This window comes from Sus scrofa, chromosome 4, assembly GCF_054392235.1.
Source record: "Sus scrofa isolate SSC_HxYL_T2T_F1_AM1 chromosome 4, Sscrofa_HxYL_maternal_Yorkshire_Landrace_v2.0, whole genome shotgun sequence".
Classification (NCBI taxonomy): Eukaryota; Metazoa; Chordata; class Mammalia; order Artiodactyla; family Suidae; genus Sus; species Sus scrofa.
In genome coordinates, this window is record NC_139386.1 from 60,438,953 (window position 1) to 60,462,070 (window position 23,118).

Below are 23,118 nucleotides of genomic sequence, written 5' to 3' on the forward strand. Positions count from 1 at the left end.
ATTTGTTTCTGGAGGGAATATGGATCTTGCAGAGGCAGGCCTTTGCAATTATATCAAAGAACCTCTAACAAGATTTTTTTTTTTTGGTCTTTTTTTTTTAGGGCCGCACCTGCAGCATATGGAAGTTCTCAGGCTAGGGGTCTAATTAAAGCTGCAGCTGCTGGCCTACACCACAGCCACAGCAACACCAGATCCAAGCCACATCTGTGACCTACACCGCAACTCATTGCAACAGTGGATCCTTAACCCACTGAGAGAGGCCAGGGATCAAACCCGAGTCCTCACAGATTCTAGTTGGGTTCATTACTGCTGAGCCACGATGGGAGCTCCCAAGGTTTTTATTGAATTCCCAAAATTATACTTCATCAGGTTAGCAAATAAATTACAAAGATTCAGGTTAGCAGTTGCTCAAGGGTATTCATGGCCTCAAACACGCACATGTAGGTTTAAATTTCGATCCTGCAATTTCTTGCTGGCAGGTTATTTATCATTCTGACCCATGGTTTTTTAATCTGCGAAATGGACCTACGTACCTACCACACAATTTATATGATGATTAAATAAGACAATGTATATCAGGTTGTTGGGAGAGTACTTGGCAAAGAAAACATTTCTAAATACATGGTCACTACTTTTTCTTTTTCTTTTCTTTTTTGTCTTTTTGCCTAGAAAGGGCCGATCCCACGGCATGTGGAGGTTCCCAGGCTAGGGGTCCAATCAGAGCTGTAGCCACTGGGCTATGCCAGAGCCACAGCAATGCGGTATCCGAGCTGCGTCTGCAACCTACACCACAGCTCATACCGGATACTTAACCCATTGAATGAGGCCAGGGACCGAACCCACAACCTCCTGGTTCCTAGTCGGATTCGTTAACCACTGAGCCATGACAGGAATTCCCCCAGTGGTCAATATTAATACAAACTATTTCTTTGTGCAGTCAATCAAGGAACAAGCTAGAAAAAAGAAGCATAGGATTTCCCACTGTGGCTCAGCGGTAACGAATCCGACTAGTATCCATGAGGATTCGAGTTCGATCTCTTGCCTTGCTCAGTGGGTTAAGGATCCAGCGTTGCCATGAGCTGTGGTGTAGGTCACAGACAAGGCTTGGATCCTGTGTTGTTGTGGCTGTGGTGTAGGCCGGCAGCTACAGCTCCAATTCAACCCCTAGCCTGGGAACCTCCATATCCCACATGTAGGGCCCTAAAAAGACAAAAAAAAAAAAAAAAAAAAAAAGAGAGAGAGAGAGAAATGAAAAGGAAATTATAAAATATACTAGTTTATTCAGTGAATATGTTCAGTTTCTGGAAAAAGTGGAATAGTTGCTATCATAAGATAGAAATGAAGAAATGAAGGTGTTCATCTTACCTCTGAATTCTATGATTTTAGGTTTTGGACAGAAACAGCAAGCTAAATCAGAAGTAGAATTTTTTGCTTTGTTCTTTAGGGATTCTCCATACCATCAAAAAGAACATTTTTCCAAGGAGATTAGCATCTACTGAAGGAAATTGAGGTGTGATACCGACATACCCCAGAACAGATGAAAGCTATGAAGGGAAGCATTCAGCTAGAGGAGTTGGCCCAGATCTGAGCTGCCACTCATTTTTATAGGACTTGCAAGCTAAGAGGTTCAAATGGTTTTACATTTTTAAATGATTGAAAAATTTTTTTTATGACATATAAAAATTATATGAAATCAAATTTCAGTATATTAACATAAAAGATGTTACTATATTGTTAAATTAAAAAGGGAAGATTATAAAGCAGAACACATAATATGATAACATTTTTTAAAATACTGAAATACATCAACACATGGATTGATCAATTGATAGACCGTAAAATGGTGATAGTCAATGTATTTTGCCAGCCGTAGGCATAAATCTTGAAACACCAGAATTGTTGTCGGTTTTAAATAACCGATACGGTTATTTATCAGCAGATAACCTTGAAAACCAGCCCTGGATACAGACGTATCTGCATAAACATTTTTAGGAAAATATACAATAAATGTTAACAGTGACTATCTCTGAATTGTACAATTATGGATAATTTTTCATGTCTCTTTTATTTACTCACACTTTTCTGTATCTTATTTTATTTTATTTTGGGGGGGGCTGCACTTGTGGAATATGGAGTTTCCCAGGGTAGGGGTCCAATCAGAACTGCAGCTGCTTGCTTACACCACAGCCACAGCAACTCGGGATCTGAGCTGCATCTGTGATCTACACCACAGCTCATGCAACGCTGGATCCTTAACCCACTGAGCAAGGCCAGGAATCGAACCTCACGGATGCTCTTCATGGTCGCTAACTGATGAGCCATGACAGGAATTCCACTTTTCAATATTTTATATGTTTTTAAACTAGCAACATTATAACTCATTTTAAAAAAAGATTGTTTATTTGGAAAAAGAAATAAAGCAAAGGAGAAGAAATCAACCATCTAAGTTTTGATTCTTAATTTTTTTTTTTTTTCATCTTTTTAGGGTAGCACTCAAAGCATATGGAAGTTCCCAGGCTAGGGGTTGAATCGGAGCTGCATGATAAATCAAAGCAACACTGGATCCTTAATCCACGGGGCGAGGCCAAGGATTGTACCTGTGTCCTCATGGATACTAATTGGCTTTGTTACCCCGAGCCACAATGGAACTCCCGATTCTTAATTTTTTATCATATAAATTTCTGATTAAAATAAATGCTTGGAGTTCCCTTGTGGTGCACAGTGAGTTAAAAAGCTGGTGCCGTCACTGTAGCAGCTAAAGTTGCTGCCATGAGGTGGGTTCAATCCCTGGCCCCGAACCTGTGCATGGCCAAAAAATAAATTAATTAATTAAATGAAATTAAATAAATACTTACTGAAGAAAATTTTGAAAATATGGTAAAGGATAAAAATAACTTCCTGAAAATTAAAGTTTTGATGTATTAATTTTTTTTTTTTTTTGTCTTTTGTCTTTTTGTTGTTGTTGTTGCTATTTCTTGGGCCGCTCCCGCAGCATATGGAGGTTCCCAGGCTAGGGGTTGAATCGAAGCTGTAGCCACCGGCGTACGCCAGAGCCACAGCAATGCGGGATCCAAGCCGCGTCTGTAACCTACACCACAGCTCACGGCAACGCCGGATCGTTAACCCACTGAGCAAGGGCAGGGACCGAACCCGCAACCTCATGGTTCCTAGTCGGATTCGTTAACCACTGCGCCACGACGGGAACTCCTGATGTATTAATTTTTTACAAAAAATTGGAAGCATCATAAAATTTGTATCTTTTTTTAATATTTGGACAAGATAATATATTATCAAAAGTTCTTTGAAAATATTAATGGGTACTTATTATTAATATAGTGAGAACCTACCATAATTTATTTATTTCTACTTTTGAATGGAATTGGAAATACGTTATTTTTCCTCTTTTCCTCTCTTTTAAATAACACTTTGAAAAACAAACATAAAAATCATCTCTGCTGTCGGTTTTTTAGGAGTGCATTTTGGGGGCACGAACATTTTTATTTTTATTTTTATTTTCTGCTTTTTAGGGCAGTACATGCGGCATATGAAGGTTCCCAGGCTAAGGGTCCAATCGGAGCTACAGCTGCCCGCCTATGCCACAGCCACAGCAATGCCAGGTCTGAGCCACGTCTGCAACCCACACCACAGTTCATGGCAACACCGGATCCTTAACCCACTGAGCAAGGCCAGGGATCGAACCTGCAACCTCATGGTTCCTAGTTGGATTTGTTTCCACTGTGCCACAACGGGAACTCCTGGCATGAACATTTTTAAATGGCACTTGAAATGTATTACTAAATTTTTCTACAAAAAAGCCTCTTCTGGAGTTCCTGTTGTGGCGCAGTGGTTAACGAATCTGACTAGGAACCATGAGGTTGCAGGTTCAATCCCTGGCCTTGCTCAGTGGGTTAAGGATCCGGTGTTGCCGTGAGCTGTGGTGTAGGTCACAGACGCTGCTTGGATCCCGCGTTGCTGTGGCTCTGGTGTAGGCTGGTGGCTACAGCTCCGATTAGACCCCTAGCCTGGGAACCTCCATATGCCACAGGATCAGCCCTGGAAAAGGCAAAAAGACAAAAAAAAAAAAAAGCCTCTTATAATAATCCCAATCATCTCAACTCACCTCATATTTGCCAATTTAGAGTAGTACAATTTTGAAAAATAAGACCATCCATTTCTAGATTTTTTTTTTTTCTTTTTAGGGCCATACCTTCAGCATATGGAAGTTCCCAGGCTAGGGATCGAATCAGAGCCGCAGCTGCCGGCCTACACCACAGCCACCAGCAACTCGTGGGATCTGAGCCGTGTCTACGACCTATACCACAGCTCACAGCAACACCAGATCCTAAAGCCACTGTGCAAGGCCAGGAAACAAATCCAAGTCCTCATGGGTCCTAGTCAGGTTTGTTACCACTGAGCCATGATGGGAACTCCTAGAATGTTTTAATATCTATTTGAAAAATGGTTACATTGAGTTATTTTTGTATGTTTATTTGTCATATAAATGACATTTTGATATCAAGTGCTATTATCATAGCATGATTCTGATGAAAATTATCCAATAAATAAATTATGGGTCAGAAATTTTACTGAAAGATTAAAAAAATTTAACAATAGTTTTTTAAAGAATAACTTTATGAGTCCTGCTGTGGAGCAGCAGGTTAAGGATTTGGTCTTGCCCCAGCTGTGGTATACGTTGAAGCTGCAGTTTGAAATAGATCTCTGGCCTGGGAACTTCTATTTGGTGTGGACAAAAAAAAAAAAAAAAAAAAAAGATTGAGTCTATCTATGACCCTAATTTCTGTTTTTTTTTTTTTTCCCAAAAAAGTGGTGGTCTTCTATTAATCCACAAGGTGAAAGTATTCTGATTTCACAATATTTTAATTTCAGTAGTTAAAATAGTACAGAGTTTTTCATAATAAGCCTGGATCATAACCATTATTCCACTACATCATTAAGAAAAAAGAACTATATTCAAATTACAGCTGATGGTTTATGCCATTGATACACATGTCTGTGAACTAACATTCAAAATGACATTTTAGAGGGTTCCCATCGTGGCGCAGTGGTTAACGAATCTGACTAGGAACCATGAGGTTGCGGGTTCGGTCCCTGCCCTTGCTCAGTGGGTTAACGATCCGCTGTTGCTGTGAGCTGTGGTGTGGGTTGCAGATGCGGCTCGGATCCCGAGTTGCTGTGGCTCTGGCGTAGGCCAGTGGCTACAGCTCCGATTTGGCCCCTGGCCTGGGAGCGGCCCAAGAAATAGCAAAAAGACAAAAAAAAAAAAAAAAAAAAAAAGACATTTTATTTCTGTAGAATATTCTACAGAAATAAAATGTCTTTTTTTTTTTTAACAATATTCTTCATGCAGTTAGTATGTGGTAGCATCAGATGGCTACAAAGGCATGTTTGTTTAAGAACTTTTAATATTTAGACTTAGATGCTTTCATGCTTTCATATAGTAACTTAAAAGAGTTCCCATTCTGGCTCAGAGATAAAGAACACAACTAGTATCCATGAGGACCTGGGTTTGATCCCTAGCCCTGCTCAAGGATCCAGTGTTGCCAAGAGCTGTGGCATAGGTCGCATACTTGGCTCGGATCTGGTGATGCTGTGGCTGTGGCACACAGGCCAGCAGATGTAGGTCTGATTCAACCCCTAGGCTGGGAAATTCCATATGCAGCAGGTGTGGCCCTAAAAACCCAAAATAAACAAACAAAATACAGTGACTTAGAAATACCAAAGAGAACAAGCTTTTGAAAGAAACACACATAACTAAACCTTTCTCATCAAACTTTAACTGCCACCAATCGCCATTTAATATAACCCCAGTATCGTCTCCAGTCTTAATGATAATGTTCCTTTCTACATTTCTGGGAGTCTTAACTTAGAATCGCACAGTTTTTAGGTCAGTTTTTCTATCTCCACTTCATGTGGGCCACTAATCCTAACTAAAACTCATGTAACTGAACCACTAGCAAGCCCAGATCCATTAATAAGAAGAAACTTAAAATTGGCTATTTTATTCTTGCATGTGGAGCTCATCAAATGTTGCAGCTACAGGATTTTCCAATATTCTCATGTACAGGAGGTGGTTCTTTATTAAACACTCTTCGGAGGAGTTCCCGTTGTTGCTCAGTGGTTAACAAACCCGACTAGTATCCATGAGGACGTGGGTTCGATCCCTGGCCTCGTTCAGGAGGGTTAAGGATCTGATGTTGCCGTGAGCCACAGTGTAGGTCACAGACACAGCTCAGATCCTGGGTTGCTGTGGTGTAGGCTGGCGGCTGCAGCTCCAATTGCACCCCTAGCCTGGGAACCTCCATATGCTGTGGATGTGGCCTTAAAAAGACAAAACAAAAGCAAAGACAAAAACCACCACTCTTCAGATAACTTCCTAGTTAGTGGTACTACGAAAGTGTCTTTGTATCCAGTCACTATGATTCATTCCCCTAAGCACTGCCCAGCAGCTCTAATTTTACTAATAACTGGAGTGAGAATGCATCAGAACTAGCTTTTAGGAAGAAACACTTTATTCACATTTTAAGACATAGCCAAACTTTTTTATAAACAAGGATTTAATGGGCTCCATGATAATGATGACATGAAGATCATTCCAATACACTAATGTGTATGCTAAAGGAATGGTAAATAATTTCATAGGAGGTATATTCATCCATTTAAGGAAGTCTAGATTTCAATACTAGTTTACCACAATAAAAAATAACAAGATTTTTGTGTGTGTATTGAAAATTCTAAATTACTTGCTGCTAACCCTCCACATACACTGTTTTGGAAAAGTTGGTTGGCACTGACAGGTCATTTCATACCAAGTTCCTAAATATAGTCTTGGGCCTCTTTGACGTGTCTTGAGCAGGAACTACTATGAGTCATTTAAAAAGTCTTGGCGCCCAAAAGGAAAAAGTTTAATTACACCTAGCTCTCCCTGGTAAGAATGGGCACAGCACAGGAACTACTGGTTACCTCCTGGCAAGAACAACTGAAAAATCAGCTGGAGGTTGGGTGTGTGTGTTCCTTTTTTAAATGTTTGGGCATTCACCCAGTCCTGTGGCTATGACACTGCCGGGCATGGCATACTGATTATGGAAACAGTGAAGATTATTGAAACCATGCTTCAATACGGAAACTGGCAGACTTACCTCAAGCGTAAGTTCTCCACCCTCTCCCTCACCACCTCCACTCCACAGCTAAAATATTAGGTTCAGAATATAAATTAATAAGTCTTTGGTCCAAAAGGCAATCAAAGGAAGATGCTAAAAAATTATCCTGATTGTATTATGTCATATAAATAAGTGATTATTTATAAGTTATAAATTATCAGCTTATAAATTTATACAAATTACAAATACATAAATATAAAAACAAATAGCCTCTATCAGAAATTAGTAACGAGGAGGATGACACAGGGATTTTGATTCTTCAGATTGCTTCATCGTGAAAAATGACACACAGGATCAAGTATTTGGAGTTTTTCTACTACAAGTATCCAAACAAGTAACTGGTTATGCTTTTTGTTTTTGTTGTTCTTTTTCTTTTTAGGGCTGGAACTGCATCATATGGAAGTTTCCAGGCCAGGGGTCGAATTGCAGCTACAGCCTACTACACAGCCACAGCAATGCGGGATCCGAGACGCATCTGCGACCTACACCACAGCTTACGGCAATGCTGGATCCTTAACCCACTGAGCAAGGTCGGGGATCAAACCTGCTTCCTCACGGATACTAGCTGGATTGTTTCCACTGTGCCGCAAGAGGAACTCCAAGTAACACTTTTAATTTGGGGAGAATTCCTAACCAGAAGTGTGAGGTCAGAGATATCTCACCTTAAAGTAAGGTAAGAAGATTAAGTCTCATCTTGAATGCCAGTACCAAAGGATTGAGGGTAGCTGACCAGAGCATCTTGTGGAGAAGATTCTAAGGCTCTGTTGGTGATGAGCACTTTCAGCCATTCTCTGTCTGCCTCAAGGGTGGTGGCACAGTGACCTTGTAACTGCCATTCTTGACTTAAACTAAGACATTAACTGAGTCAAAGTCATTTGTAACTGTGATTCTTTGAGCAAGTTATTAAATCTCAGTTTCCTCATTTGTAAACAGGAATAATAAAAATGCTTAATCTTCTAGGTTTTTTTTTTTAAGCATTAATGGATTAATGTTAGAAAATGCTTAGTCTGGCACATGATAAGCACTCTGTAAACAAAAGGTACAATTATTACTATCATTGATAATATTATTTCTGAAAAAATATTATTTCTGGAGTTCCCTTAGTTGTTAATGAACTTAACTAGGAGGATCTTTGAGAATGTGGATTTGATCCCTGGCCTCGCTCAGTGGGTTAAGGATCTGGTGTTGCTGTGGCTGTGGTGTAGGCCGGCAGCTGTAGTTCCAATTCGACCCCTAGCCTGGGAACTTCCATATGCCTTAGGTGTGGCCCTAAAAAGCAAAAAAAAAAAAAAAAAACTAATATTATCATCCATGAATGTTTTAAAATTAAGTCAGTGGTTTAAAAAACATTTTAGGAGTTCCCACTGTAGCTCAGTGGGTTAAGAATTGGACTGTAGTACCTTGGGTCACTGTGGAGGTGCAGCTTCCATCCCCAGCCCAGGAACTTCCATATGCCATGGGCGTGGCCATAAAAAAAGATATTTAAAGTACTGGGCCCTGAAAGCATAAGATAAAAGCCAAGCTGTTGCAGAGGTTTGGCCAAAGGCCTAGGGCCCCACCTACTTTGTACCAGCTAACCCCACACCCAAGGAGACATCTTCAAAGGACTCCAGAGGATCCCAGAGCACAGTTTGAAAATCCCTGAAGAAAGTTATTTAGAAGTGAAAACAATGCTCCTCTTTTGAGGTTTGCTCTGCATTTGTTAGCCAGTTAGGCTTAAATAAGAAAGGTCATAGTCAGGGCAAAGTGGCCAAATTTAAGGTAGAGAAAAATTCACTAGGAAGAAACTGTTCCTGGCAGTCAGGAATTCAGAATCAGGCAGTAAACTTACATGGTTCCAATTAGAATAAAACATTTTTAATTGAGATTATTTTTGGCAAATAAAAATAGGATTAAAATGCACTTTAGGCAGTTTAAGGATTAACTGGATTCTTAGCTTTGTGCTTATATCCAAAACATGGCTAGATTAAGTAAAAAGAATCTAGCTAGGAAAAAGTAACTCCTAAGAATCAGCCGAAGATCAGATGAAGGTAAGCAAGGGGTTTGAGAAGGAACTCAGAGGGGTGGGTGGAGAATGTGTGAGTCCCTGTCAAGCACAAAAGCAAACAGGGAAAAGAAATGTGCAAACAAAATTCTCACTTTTAAAATGCACTTAGTAGGAGTTCCCGTCGTGACAATCCAACTAGGAACCATGAGGTGGCAGTTTTGATCCCTGGCCTGGCTCAGTGGGTTAAGGATCCAGCATTGTCATGACCTGTGGTGTAAGTCGCAGATTCAGCTTGGATCTGGTGTTGCTGTGCCTGTGGCGTAGGCTGGCAGCTGTACCTTGGATTAGACCCCTACCCTGGGAACCTCCATATGCCATGAGTGCAGCCCTAAAAACCAAAAAAAAAAATAAAATAAAATAAAAAATAAATAAATAAAATAAATTGTACATTGTAAATAAGTTAATTAGATTTGTAAAAAATGAATATTGTTACTAGCAATTATCCTATAAAATATACTTTCTCTTCCAGGATAGATTTTAGAATAGAAATGCCTTGGTGTGTTTGAATAGCTTATGCTAATGAGTCACTGTAGAATACAACAACATATATGGTAATTTAGATAACTGTTTATTAAAGAAAGAAAAAAGGGTCTCTAATAGAGCTAGAGAAATAGACATGATCTGAATGATAATAATTATCTAAAGTGCCAAATAGACTGGATTAATTAAAGGAAAACATTCTTTAATATTCACCGAATTCACCTGCTCAAACAAGTGATGTTCATAAGAAATTCTGTAGTTTATTCTGAAATCGTTCTAAATTATACCTACAGATCATGAAAACTTTTGCTTGAGGAATGCTTCCTCTTTAATATATTTTGCCTCATCAGACTTTTATTAAGTCCCTTCTCCAGTATTCATAAATGAGAGAGCCACATAAATGAGTTATAACTTCACTTTTTAGAAGTTTTGGAAAGTTTTCAACTCTGAAACTAAAACATTAAAGATCGTAAATATATATCATATTCTAATTATTAATCCCACAATGAAAATACTTTGAACATACTTAAATTATTATGATATGGGACTCAATTGCATAGGGCAGATTCAATTGCTTACAATTTTTCTTTAATAGCATGCTTAAGTTTTGCTTTCTGTGTGTGTATATGGCTAAAATAACTTGATAGTCTTTTTCAGAATATACAAAATGCCAGGCTCAGTGGCTAATGAACCCGACAAGAATCCATGAGGACGCTGGTTCGATCCCTGGCCTTGCTCAGTGGATTAAGGATCCGGTGTTGCTGTGAGCTGTGGTGTAGGTCACAGATGCAGCTTGGATCTCTCATTGCTGTGGCTCTGGCATAGGCCAGTGGCTATAGCTCTGATTGGAAAAAGAAAAAAAATATACAATATGCCAGATTTTGCCTTTGTGGTGGCCTCATTAATCATCTCCAACAATGAACTGTGTTAATAAAGGTGGGAATATAAGAAAAGAGATTCTATTAAAAACCAGGACCTTAGGAGTTCCTACCATGGCTCAGTGGGTTAAGAATCTAACCAGCGGCTTGGGTTGCTATGGAGGTGAGGGTTCAATCCCCAGCCCAGCACAGTGGGTTTAAAGGATCCAGCATTGCTGCAGTTGTGGCTTGTGTTGCAGCTGAAGCTCGGATTCAATCCCTGGCCTGGGAACAAATTCCACATGCTGGGGGTGCGGCCATAAAATAAAAAAAAAAAAGCAGGACATTAATGACAGTATGATATATTGGAAAGATTCTCAAGTCTGATTTTTCAAGTCATTTCCCTTCCATTACATGCTCAGAAAATAAACTTTTACAGTGGCAAAGCAATTAATGCAAGTTTAGTCATTCTTTGCTTGCAAAAAATATTACGTGCATCATTTAAGCTTAGTTTCCCAAAAAGCAGCAATTCTGAGTCTAAAGTCACAATGATACTATAAAGAATTGCTCACATTAAGCATAAAAGTTATAACAAACTGGCATGATGTCAGTGCGCAATAAATGCTTAGAGTAAAAAAAATTCTATTTTTCCCCATCATATCCATAAATGGCTAAAGTTGCAATGAAATTCATTATCTACAAAGCCAAAATGGCCTCAGATTGTCAGCTCTCCTATTCTTAGCTTTTGTGCTGAGACAAAGATGAAAGATATGATGCTAACTTTCAAACAGTATGCAATAAACCTTACAAAATGTGTTTTGGGCCACTATTTCTACAAAATTTCCAGGCTTATGTTTTTAGAGTTCAAACATTAAGAAAAAAATTTATGCCAATGAACAGTCAATAATTTTTAGAACTTAAACTGGCTATCTAATGAAAACAATATTCCCATTCTTCCACATCAGTGACATAAATGCACTAGGATCGTTAATTATAACCTTTTTCAAACTAAGTATAGAAAGAACAAATCAGCCACAATTATAAATATATCCTGCTGCTTAAAGAGAGTTAATGGCTTGAGCCCAAAGGACCTGAAGTTTTATGAGAACTTAATAAAAATGAAATATTTCTCAGAGTATGATCTAAAATGCAATTAAAGGAAAAAATAACTCACATCTTCTTTGTGATACATTTTCTAAAGGGAGTTGAATCATATTTATACATGTTAAAATTGTACTGCATTAAGAAAACAATTAATTATGAAATTCTTGAAGCCTAGGATTAAGCAACGTTTAAATTTTTATATCAGGCTGCAAACTTAATCTGATCTTGTAGAAGCAAGTTTAATCTTATGTTAAGTGTTATATACCAGTGCCACAAAATTGATATTCTACTTTACAAGAACTATTTCTGGGTGCTTTTCTATAACATCTTTTTTGAGGCATCAGCTTTTCATATTAAATATTTTATTCTTAGCCTTAACATGAAGAGGGAGACATTAAACTGGAAAAGAAAGAAAGTATGGATTTACAGGAATGAAAACATAAATACTGTTTTCTGGCAATGGAAAAAAAATATAAGTCCCTAAGAACTCCTCAAAGTGTACCCCCCTTTCCACTTCTCACAGTTACACAGACCATAATGTGGAAGGATGAAAATCTATGTGGCATTGGGAGGTGGAATAAGCAGATTTCAACTCAACCTAGTTTAGAGAAGAGCTAATAGAAGGAACACAACCTAATATGTCTGCTCTATGAGCTGGAGATGAACATGGATGGGATGACTTCAAGTAGAGGCTGGGTATACACGTAGAGTTGCTTCTTAGGTTCCTTCAGTTAGAATGTTTTATCAGTCTGTATAGTTAACAGACATACATATATGTTGATATGACATGATTCAGATAGACACCACCTCATCAAACAGTGTTTACATGGCTGGCATGCATTAAATACCTTCAGAAAAATCAAGGTTATAATTGTTCTAAAGGTAAATTTGCTACGCAGTGTCAGCTTATGATGAGGCTCCATACACCAAAAATGTAAATCTAAAGATCCTTGAGGTCATCCATAAGAAATTAAGGAACAGTGACTCAAATTAGGATATGATCAAAAATGCTTTGTGACTCAAAGAACAATGCATGTCATTTCAACAAGTGTTTGTCAACTCTGAAGAGAGGTCAACCAAGGTTTAAGTTATTGTGATCACTTGGGACTAAGAACACCAAGGGAAATAACACTGGGAGATGCCCAGCAAAGAACGAAAATACTGATGTTTACAGGCTCAAGTTAGAGGAGTGTTGTGTGAAGGAAATTAGTCATCAACAATACCATTTGGTGCAGAGGTGAGGATTTGGCAAGTAGTCATTACTGGCCTTCAAGAGAGTAGTCTCATTCAAATATTGAAGAGTCACTCTAGGTTTCCGTGGGTTGGGAGTGAATGGGATGACCAGATACAAACCCTGCTGTATTCTCAAGTGATTATGTTCTCCTCAGAGTTCCATCACATGTCCTTTCTGGATCTATTTGACACTCCTGATGGGACAGTACCACATTAGAAGAATAAGACTTTCTCTGTTCTGATTAATTTTAACCTTAATTATAAGGAAATTCTTGGAATGATTTTTGATCAATGTTGAAATTGTGTTTTAATAGAAATTTTGGCTATGAAGAATTGTGCTCTATTTGGTTCATCTGACATATACTTGAGTCTACTATTACAAGAGACTGAGTAACACAAAGCTCACAATATCACCCTCAGTGGGGCTTACAATGGGGAAGTAAGTGCATTTGAAATAATGATGTAGGCTTTTGATTCAATTTGATAGTCTTTAGCTTGGGAAATTTTCCTCTTCAGGGCATTGATAGCGTTTTTCAGATCAGACAATTTGGCTCAGTTATACAAAGGGATTTTCAAGTGGTGTCTAAGATGACTGACAAGTCTAATTTACTGACACTTTTTATAAAGGTAGTTATTAATGAAAGACTCCCGAATAGTTTACATTCTAAAGGCTATGGGTAACAATAAAAGATCAGAAAGAGAAATTAGGGAAATATTCCCATTTACCATCACATCAAAAAGAATAAAATACCTAAGACCTAGGACTAAACCTACCTAAAGAGGCAAAAGACCTATATTCTGAAACTATAAAATGCTGATGAAAGAAATCAAAGATGACACAAACAGATGGAAAGATATGCCATGCTCTTGGATTGGAAGAATCAATATTGTCAAAATGACTATAAGATCCAAGGCAATCTACAGATTCAATCCAATCCCTATTGAAATTACCAATGGCATTTTTCACAGAACTATAACAAAATATTTTAAACTTTGTTTGGAAGCACAAAAGATCCAGAACAGCCAAAGCCAGGCTGAGGAAGAAAAAAGGAGCTGAGGGAATCAGGCTCCCTGACTTCAGGCTATACTACAAAGCTATAGTCATCAAAAGTGTATGGTACTGGCATAGAAATATGTATCAGTGGAACAGGATAGAAAGCCCAGAATTAAACCCATGTACTTATGGTCAACTAATCTATGACAAAGGAGGCAAGAATATAGAAAAGACAGTCCCTTCAATAAGGGAAAACTGGACTGCTCTGGGTAAAAGAATGAAATTAGAACACTCCCTAACACCATACACAAAAATAAACTCAAAATGGATTAAAGACCTGAATATAGACCAGATACTATAAAACTCTTAGAGGAAAACATATGCCAAACAGTCTCTGATATAAACCACAGCAGTATCTTCTCAGATCCACCTACTAGAGTAATGACAATGAAGACAAAAATAAACAAATTGGACCTAATTAAACTTAAAAGTTTTTACACAGCAAAGGAAACCCTAAACAAAACAAAAAGAAGGAATTCCTGTCCTGGCTCAGCGGAAACAAATCTGACCAGATCCATGAGGATACAGGTTTGATCCCCAGCCTTGCTCAGTGAGTTAAAGCTCCAGCGTTGCCCTGAGCTGTGGTGTAGGTTGCAGACATGGCTTGGATCTGGTGTTACTGCAGCTATGGCTCTGATTAGGCCCCTAGCCTGGGAACCTCCATATGCCACTGATGCAGCCCAAAAATGACAAAAAAAAAAAAAAAAAAAAAAAGAAAGAAAGAAAGAAAGAAAAAAAGGAAAACGAAAAGACAACCTGCAGAATGGGAAAAAAATATTTGCAAAGGAAGTGACTGATGAGGGATTAATCTCTAAAATATACAAACACCTCCTGCAGCTCAATACCAAAAAAGAAAAAAAAAAAAAAAAGGTAACCCCATCAAAAAAAACACATGAAAGACATTCAATATCCCTAATTACTAGAGAAATGCAAATCAGAACTACTACAAGGTACCACAGTACACCAGCCAGAATGGCCATCATCAAAAAATCTATAAACAGTAAAGGCTGAAGAGGGTCTGGAGAAAAGGGAACCCTCTTACACAGTTGGTGGGAATTTAAATTGGTGCAACTACTTTGAAAAACAGTATGGAGATTCCTCAAAAAACTGAAAATAGAATTACCATTTGATCTAGCAATCCTACTCCTGGGCATCTATCCAGAGCAAACCATGACTCAAAAAGACACATGTATTCCGATGTTCATTGCAGCACTATTTGCAATAGCCAAGACGTGGAAACAACCTAAATTTCCATTGACAGAGGAGCGGACAAAGATGTGGCACATATACACAATGCAATATTACTCAGCTATTAAAAGGAAAGAAATAGTGGCATTTGCAGCAGCATGGATGGACCTAGAAATGATCATGCAAAGTCAAGTTAGTCAGACAGTGAGGGACAAATAAATACCATATATTATCACTTACATGTGGAATCTAAAAAAAAGGATACATCATTATATACATGCTAAAAATAAAATGAAATAAAAAATTTTTGAAAAAGATACAATGAACTTCTTAGCAGAACAGAAACTGACTCACAGACGTTGAAAAACTTGCAGTTAATAAAGGAGATAGGTTGGGGTGCGGGGGAGGGATGAGCTAGGGATTTGGGATTGAAATGTTGTAAAATTAGGTTGTGATGATGGTTGTACAACTATAACTATAATACAATTCACTGAAAAAAAAAGGCTATGGAAAGTCAATGACAGTACTCAGCTAAGATTGAAATCTGATATAAAATTTTTATTATTAACAGGGATTGAACCTGCATCCTCGTGAATACTTGTCGGGTTCATTAACCATTGAGGCATGATGGGAACTCCTAAAATGATCTTTTAACATAGGATGTATAGGATAAAGTAAGTGACAATAAAAGGGTCTAATATAGAAATGTGCATATTTTACATCATGATCAAGTGGGATTTATCCCAGGGATGCAAGTGTTCTTCAATATCCACAAATCCATCAGTGTGATACACCACATTAACAAATGGAAGAATAAAAACCATATGATCCTCTCAATAGACGCAGAAAATCCTTTGACAAAGTCCAACACCCATTTCTGATAAAAACCCTTCAGAAAGTGGGCATAGAGGGAAACTACAACATAATAAAGGCCATATATGACAAATCCACAGCTAACATCATTCTCAATGGTGAAAAGCTGAAAGAATTTCTGCTGAGATCAGGAACAAGACAAGTATATCCACTCTTGCCACTACTATTCAACATAATTTTGGAAGTCCTAGGCACAGCAATCAGAGAAGCAAAAGAGATAAAAGGAATCTAAATTGGAAAGTAAGAAGTAAAACTATCACTATTTGCAGATGACATGATACTATACCTAGAGAATCCTAAAGACTCTACCAGAAAACTGTTAGAGCTCATCCATGAATTTGGCAAAGTCGCAGGATACAAAATCAATACACAGAAATTGACAGCATTTCTATACACTAACAATGAAAGAGCAGAAAGAGAAATTAGGGAAGCAATCCCGTTTATCATCACACCCAAAAGAATAAAATACCTAGGAGTAAACCTCCCTAAAGAGACAAAAGACCTGTACTCTGAAAACTATAATACACTGATGAAAGAAATCAAAGATGGCACAAAGAGATGGAAAGACATACCATGTTCTTGGATCAGAAGAGTCAATATTATCAAAATGACTCTACTACCCAAGGCGATCTACAGATTCAATGCAATCCCTATCAAATTACCAAGGACATTTTTCATAAACTCGAACACAATATTTTAAAATTTGTTTGGAAGCACAAAATACCCAGAATAGCCAAAGACATCCTGAAAAAGAACAATGGAGCTGGAGGCATTAGGCTCCCTGACTTCAGACTATACTACAAAGCAACAATCATCAAAATCGCAAGGCACAAAGACAGATATATAGATCAGTGGAACGGAATAGAAACCCCAGAATTAAACCCACGCACCTATAGCCAACTAATCTATGACAAAGGAGGCAAAGAATATACAATGGAGAAAGGACAGCTTGTTCACTAAGTGGTGCTCGGAAAACTGGACAGCCACATGGAAAAGAATGAAATTAGAACACTCCATAATGCCATACACAAAAAGAAACTCCAAATGGATTAAAGACCTAGATGTAAGACCAGATACTATAAAACTCTTAGAGGAAAACTTAGGCCAAATACTCTCTGACATAAACGACAGCAACATCTTCTCAGATCCACCTCTTAGAGTAATGACAATATAAACAAAAATAAAAAATAGGACCTAATCAAACTCAAAAGTTTCTGCACAGCAAAGGAAACCCTAAACAAAATGAAAAGATAACCACAGAATGGGAGAAAATCTTTGCAAATGAATCAACTGATAAGGGATTAATCTCCAAAATTTATGAACAACTTCTGCAGCTCAATACCAAAAAAGAAACAACCCCATCAAAAAATGGGCAGAAGATCTAAACAGACAATTCTCCAAAGAAGATATACGGATGGCCAAAAAACACATAAAAAGATGTTCAGCATCACTTATGATTAGAGAAATGCAAATCAAAACCACGATGAGGTACCACCTTACACTAGCCAGAATCAAAAAGACGACAAACGATAAGTGCTGGAGAGGATGTGGAAAAAAAGGAACCCTAGTACACTGTTGGTGGGATTGCAAATGGGGGCAACCACTGTGGGAAACAGTATGGAGATGCCTCAGAAAACTAAAAATAGAATTACCATTTGATCTAGCAATCCTACTCCTGGGCATCTATCCAGAGCAAACCATGACTCAAAAAGACACATGTATTCCGATGTTCATTGCAGCACTATTTGCAATAGCCAAGACGTGGAAACAACCTAAATTTCCATTGACAGAGGAGTGGACAAAGAAGAGGTGGTACATATATACACAATGGAATATTACTCAGCCATTAAAAGGAACGAAATACTGGCATTTTTAGCAACATGGATGGACCTAGAAATTATCATGCTAAGTGAAGTCAGCCATACAATGAGACATTCACATCAAATGCTTTCACTGACATGTGGAATCTGAAAAAAGGACAGAATGAACTTCTTTGCAGAACAGATACTGACTCAGACTTTGGAAAACATGGTTTCCAAAGGAGACAGTTCAGGGGGTGGAGGAATGCGCTGGGGTTGTGGGATGGAATTCCTATAAAACTGGATTGTGATGATCATTGTACAACTACAAATGTAATAAATTCATTGAAACATGAAAAAGTGCATATTTTTAATCGCAAGTTTGTCTCCCCTTATTCAGCTCTGAATGTATTTCTGAATTGGACATACTCTTTCTCTCATTTAGGAACTGGGGGATGAGTGGAGGGAACACTTTGTGTGCTGGGATATGACAATTAACCAAATTTCTGTTAAGGTTTTATTGTTTAATCACAGCCAGCTTATACCTAGATATCTAGAGTTGTGCCACCTAAGTGAAATCTTATTGCTACCCAGATTTGGAATTCTGGAAAGGAAATAATTCACTGATGTTAAAAAGGCACATCATTCTTCAGTGCACATGTTGGGAAAACAAACAAACAAAAAAGAGCAGAGTGCACGCACAAGTGAGTTGGGGGTGCGGTATAGGAAGTAGAGTAAGAACTTGAAGATCAGGGGTCGGCCAACTGCAGCCCGTTGCCTAATTGCTTAAATTTTACCTTACCACAGCCATGCTATTTACATTTTGTCTATGGCTGCTTTTGCGGTACAACAACAAAGCCGACTAGTTGTGATGGAGATCTTATGGCCCACAAAGCCAAAAATATTTACCATTTGGCCCTAAACAGGAAAAGGATACTGACTCCTGTTTGAAGATTATTAAAATCCTGACTGAAAAGCCAACTGTAAAATACAGAAAACATACACACAAACGCACACAGAACATGAATGAGATGACTGAAATTTGGAACATTTACTAGGTATTTGCTATTAAGAGATTAATCTTAGTGAGCTATAAATATGCTGTACTTAAAAAAAGCACATTAAAATTGAGCAAAGATCTTAGGCTATCACTTTTTATAGAATAACTTGGGGGGGCTGGTTACTACAGAAGCTTTGATTACATCCTTTGTGAAAAGGTGATTGCTTTCCCTGTTCAAAAAATATGTGGCATGAACATTAGCCCCAAGTTCCTACAAATTTACTGTACTGCTTTATTGGATAGCAAAACTCCCCTAGGCCTCTCAAATAGTAGATAGACTGTTAATAAAGTATCTGTTTCCCTGAGTACACAAATGGGCTCTTCTGAAAAAGCCCAAGAGCTTGTCTAAATCCTACAGACTCATCAAATATAGGGGACAAAGACACAGGAGGCACCTAGAAAGTAATACATTTTCAAGATGAAAGTGTACATTGAGAAGGGACAGTGCAAAGGGCTGTGTATGCATTATTAACTCAATGGGCACTGCTTTGCCATTTTCTACTCCTCTCAATCACTCTTGCTTCTTAAAATTACCTTTTTGATAAAGTTCCCTGGTTGTCTAACTTCATCTTTTCCCAACCCAAATGGCTTGTAAGTAGAATAGAGAACAGAATATACAGTGTGATCCCACTATCCATCACAGGTAACCATTTCCTCACAAACTGGTATTCAATACATCTTTCAGCACATGTACGGTCAAAGAAGAGAGTCCAGGGAGTTCCCATCATAGCTCAATGGTTAACGAATCTGACTAGGAACCATGAGGTTGTGGGTTCAATCCTGGCTTTGTTCAGTGGACTAAGGATCTGGTGTTGCCGTGAGCTGTCGTGTAGGTTGCAGACGTGGCTCTGGCGTAGGTCGGCGATGACAGCTCTGATTAGACCCCTAGCCAGGGAACCTCCATAAGCTGCAGGAGCAGCCCTAGAAAAGGCAAAAAGACAAAGTCCATAGACTGAAATGGGAGTTTATATTGAGTGTGGTGTTAAGTCACCAGTAATGCCTGGTGCTAAAGAATCAGAAACCTCAGTTGGCACAAACAGGGCAAAAGTTTAGAATGAATAATGGTCTTAAAAATCTGCCTGGGAGTTCTCATCCTGGCTCAGCAGAAATGAATCTGACTAGTATCTATGAGGATGCAGGTTCAATCCCTCTCCTTGCTCAGTGGGTTAAGGATCTGGTGTTGCTGAGAGCTGTGGTGTAGGTCGAAGATGCAGCTCGGATCTGGTGTTGCTATGGCTTTATTTTTTAATTTTTGGCCACAGTGTGCCGCAGCTTGATGTGGGATCTCAGTTCTCAGACCCAAGCCACACCACCGAATCCTAACCACTAGACCATTAAGCTGGATTCTAATAAATATCTTTAAGACAATGAAATATAATCTTACAAGGAGGCAAATTTAAGACTACCAAACAAAATATATATATATATATATATACCTACTTATCTTAAAACTCCAGTTGTTTATCTAGAACTAAAATAATTCTCAAAGTAATTTCTTCACATTTCCTTTGCCATAGGTAGTAAGGCCTTGGATTAGTATTCCTGGAGGCTGATCCAAATCCTGGAATTATTTTTCTTCAGAATGAGCTTAATTGTTTCAATGATTTAAGTGACAATTCAAAATTTTGTGTGGTACAACTGACTTTGGAGAATTACTCATGTCTCTATGTAATACCACGATCTCAGTTTAGGACAGAAATCCAAGTGGATGACACAAGAACATGGACAGAGGAACACACATTTGTCTTTCATGTGGCAAAATCTAAATGCCAACTCTCAACATGCCTCTTCACAAACACAAATTAGTAATGAAAACATCAGACCCAATTATCTGTACTATTGATGTATTGTTGCAGTTTACACCAGGAATAAACTCCAACAGGGTTTTCTTTTTAGTTTTTTCACATCTTCCTTGTATACACTGAATATTGGACATTTAGATATTAGTGGCGGCTATGCCAGTAATTGAAATTTTGTGGCAAATAGCTAATACTTAAATCTCGTCACCGAAGTATTGTTATACAGATGACGTAGGTTAAAATCACAGACGTCTAGTGGCATTTAGGTCTCTGTGGTAGTATTTGCCAAAGTAAGGGTTTGGTCATTATGGCTTCGGCTATGGACACCTCTGGTGGTACTGGGGGAAGGGGGTCCTGAGGGCTCACACATCCTATGCCTGGCGCAACACAAACTACTTCTTTTTTTTTTTGCTATTTCTTTGGGCCGCTCCCGCGGCATATGGAGGTTCCCAGGCTAGGGGTCGAATCGGAGCTGTAGCCACCGGCCTATGCCAGAGCCACAGCAACGCGGGATCCGAGCCGCGTCTGCAACCTACACCACAGCTCACGGCAACGCCGGGTTGTTAACCCACTGAGCAAGGGCAGGGATCGAACCCGCAACCTCATGGTTCCTAGTCTGATTCGTTAACCACTGCGCCACGACGGGAACTCCCCACAAACTACCTCTAAATAAAATTAGCGCAATAGCTAGGTGCCATTAGAGACCAGCAGGTAAATACTCAAAAATGTTGCTCTTACCTTTAAATAATCATTTACTTGGTAAATAATTTTGAGCCCAGACTATGTGCTAGGCATTTTACATGAACATAGTCTGTAGTCTCTCCAAATGTTAAATATTTGTTTTTTGCTTTTTAGGGCCACACCTGCCGCATATGGAGGCTCCCAGGCTGGTGGCTGAATCGGAGCTACACAGCCACAGCCACACAGAATCTGAGTCGCATCTTCAACTAACACTACAGCTCATGGCAACACCAGATCCTTAAACCATGGAGCAAGGCCAGGGACTGAACCCTCAACATCACGGTTACTAGTCAGATCCGAGGTGACACACACATTCAGTATTTACTGAAAGAGTCTGTTACAGGGTAAATACTGAGAGCTGAGGAGACCTGGAATCTAATACTGACTGCAAAGTCATTGTAGTACCCTCTCTGGGAATCATTTCTGCACTAGTTATCTCTTAAATCTTTATACCTAAAAAATGCTGTTATTTGCTTGAGATCATGTTATAGACTGTCCTCTCATCAACTGCTCAGACATGTCCCAGGAAGTAAGACTGTCTTTTGCCTCTCTTTCACTAAGAGTCTAAAACATACCTATTTTGCTTGAAAGATTAGTGTCTTCTTATTTTCAAACTGATTCTGTTGGAAAAAAAATATATTCAGAAGGTAGTAGTGATATCATGTAAGTCATCATGCAACTATAGAGCCTACTTTTTATTCACTTTAACTGAATAATATCAAGTCCATTTAAAAACTTCCTTTAAAGTTCAGATAGTTATGACATAGACTAAGATCTGAAGGACCTTTAATTTTCTTATGTATAGTCCCAATAATTGAACTTCCTACACCAGCTTCCAAACAGTGGTCTCTGATGATTTGTAGTGAGAAAGAAAAAAGCTGAAGTAGCCCTTTTTTCCATAAAGCTAAACATGATTTTCAATTTCAACTTTTGCAGACTGCAGATGTGGCTCAGATCTTGCGTTGCTATGGCTGTGGCAGCTGTAGCTCTAACTCGACCCCTAGCCTGGGAACTTCCATTTGCCACAGGTATCCACCCTAAGTTTTTTCTGTATTATTAAAGTTTCAAAGTCTTGAAATTTATATATTTATTTGTAATCCATTAGTCTACTAGGATGCAGGATATATAGGATGAAGTAGTTTTCCTTTGCTTTTCAACCCATTTCCAATATTATGCACATTTCAGGGGAAACATTTCACTGTTTTCTACAACTTAGAATTCCAAAACTGAAGTTCTCTTGTGGCACAGTGGGTTAAAGATACAAGTTGTCATTGTCACTGCAGATGCCAGGGTTGCTGCTGTGGTGCAGGTTCAACCCCTCTGCCTGGGAACTTCTACATGCCTAAGATGAGCACCATGCCACCACCCCCACCCCCCACGCCCCACAAAAAAAGAAAAAAACCAGAGAGAAAATTCCAAAGTAATAAAGATGAAAGGCAAGTAATATGCAGATTACAAATCACTACTATTAATTAAAGCAACTCTGCAAGTATTACTAGGAGGTAGTTTGGGGTCCTATATATGTACCACATTAAAAAGGTACAACCCAAAAATCCCTTTAATATTCTATAATTCAAACTTATAAACCAGTACAAAGGTATCTGAATTGTACTCAAGTCAGTGTTTACAAAGGTGCTTCCCTACCTCAATTAGTATACATTAAAAGCAAAGAAGTATGCATTAAATGTCAGAGTCAACAAAATTC

General features: G+C 38.5%; 1 long non-coding RNA gene across 1 annotated transcript in view; it reads right to left on the minus strand.

Moving 5' to 3' along the window:
• Positions 1-23,118, minus strand: part of LOC146403822 (uncharacterized) — a 509,633-nt gene that overhangs the window by 217,700 nt on the left and 268,815 nt on the right. The window lies entirely within an intron of this gene.